Genomic DNA, 1,783 nt, shown 5'->3' on the forward strand with positions numbered 1-1,783 from the left:
TTGCATTAAAGGAGAATTCCAGCTTACATAGTGGACCTTTTTTTTTTTATTCACAGCTGTTTAAAAGCAAAACTGCACGTACGAGGCAACCCTCTAAAGCCATTAACGTCTGACACAAAAAAAGTTGCAAGTGATTTAAGCGCACGAACCCTGCTTTCTTCATGTCTCTGTCACTTTAGAGCTTTACTAAAATTTCAACCTCCCCCCACACACACACACCCCCTCCAAAAAAAAAGAAAAGCTGAAGGAGCCTTTTGATTTGTATAAAGTTTCACATGATACAAATGAGACACGTCCAAATACATCTATGTTTCAGCTCCCAGAAAAGGTAGAAAGAGTTCCCTTTCACAGAAGGAAATTTTTTTTTCCCCCTTTGAGAAATGTACCGACACCGGGGGTAAGGGGAGAACACGGCCGATGCGAAACATGTTACAGAAAGACGGAAACCTCCTTTGGAAAGAGGGTGACCCACTGAGCTTCAGTGAACGCACCCCGGATGGCAGGTTAGCGGCTGGCACAAGGACAGGGGACACGCTCACTTCCACTGGACAGGCCGGGGTGACTGAGGAGCAAACGCACAGGCTGCCCCCCAGGTGGACATGCCCAGCACGGCAACGCTCCCCCCAAACCCTCAGGGCCCAGGCAAAGCTCGTCACCCCAAACTCAGGGGCATAGCTGGGGCCCCTGCCCGTTGGGTGACGTCATGTCGATTGACTTTGCCTTCCCATGCCAGCCAAGAACCCATGCCAAGAACCGAAGGAGACGAGAAAAAAAAACACAAACACAACAAAAAAAAGGAAGAAAAGAAAGAAAAGCTGGAACTGCCCACGTCCGTCTATAAAACATGATCTTAAGACTCACTGCCCGGAGGACTCGCCTGGCCCTTCCCGTCCCAGAAACAGCTCAGCCACCGGCGTCACATCCTGGCACCCCGGCCCAGGCCACGCACCTCGCTTGCATCATACCCACAGCACCCTGCCCGCCGCCCGTGGGCAGCGGGCCCCAGCCGGGCAGACCCTCGGCATGTGGGAGGGGGCGACCCCCCCCCAAAAGTCCAAGGCCGACAGGTCAAGAGCGCCCGGCTGTTCTTTTTTAAAATCTATCCTATGTACAGTATTGCACTTGACTGCGTTTCACGAAAGTTTATGCTGCCTCCGCTGTGCGCCCGACACCCACGCGCCCCTGGGTGCCCGTGCGCGTGACTGGCGTCTGAATTCGGTAAAACAGCCAAAAAACAAACCAACCAAAACCATGTCCGTTCGGGGGTGTAGGGGGGGGGAATCCAAGACTGGAAAAGTTATAAAGTCAGCCTGTTCTGCGGCCCAAGGAGCCCTAACCTCGGTGCTTTGGGGCCCAACGTGGCCGTGAGGACCATGCCCACGAGTCAGGTCCCCCGCAGAAGGGTCACGACTTGCGGAGTTCAGGTCCCCCCTCACCCCCACCTCGGCTCAGGTGCGGTTATTGCTGCCTTTGGGGGCGGGGACGGGCGACGACGCGCAGGGCCCCTGCCCCCGGGGGGGGCCCCGCCGGCCACGCTGAAATCCACACGGGTGTTCGTGCAGTTCCTCGGGCGGAAGCCAGTTCACGGCGGTGAACACGATCGTGGGAGGCCGGCCCCGGGTCGGGTCGCGGGCGCAGGGCGGGTGGCAGGCCGCATGCACAGGGTGGCGGAGGACGGAGCTGCGCCCGGGGCCCGAGGACGCGCGGACGGCGTGTCCAGAGCTGGCCCGGGAGTCCCGAGCGCCCCCCGCTCTCCGCTCCGCGCGCGGGGCCGGCCGGCTCG

General features: G+C 58.5%; 1 protein-coding gene across 1 annotated transcript in view; it reads right to left on the minus strand.

Moving 5' to 3' along the window:
• The window catches only part of SHOX (SHOX homeobox), a 15,869-nt gene that overhangs the window by 6,186 nt on the left and 7,900 nt on the right, over positions 1-1,783 (minus strand). The gene's annotated exons all lie outside the window — the stretch shown is intronic.

This window comes from Hipposideros armiger, unplaced genomic scaffold, assembly GCF_001890085.2.
Source record: "Hipposideros armiger isolate ML-2016 unplaced genomic scaffold, ASM189008v1 scaffold_970, whole genome shotgun sequence".
Lineage (NCBI taxonomy): Eukaryota > Metazoa > Chordata > Mammalia > Chiroptera > Hipposideridae > Hipposideros > Hipposideros armiger.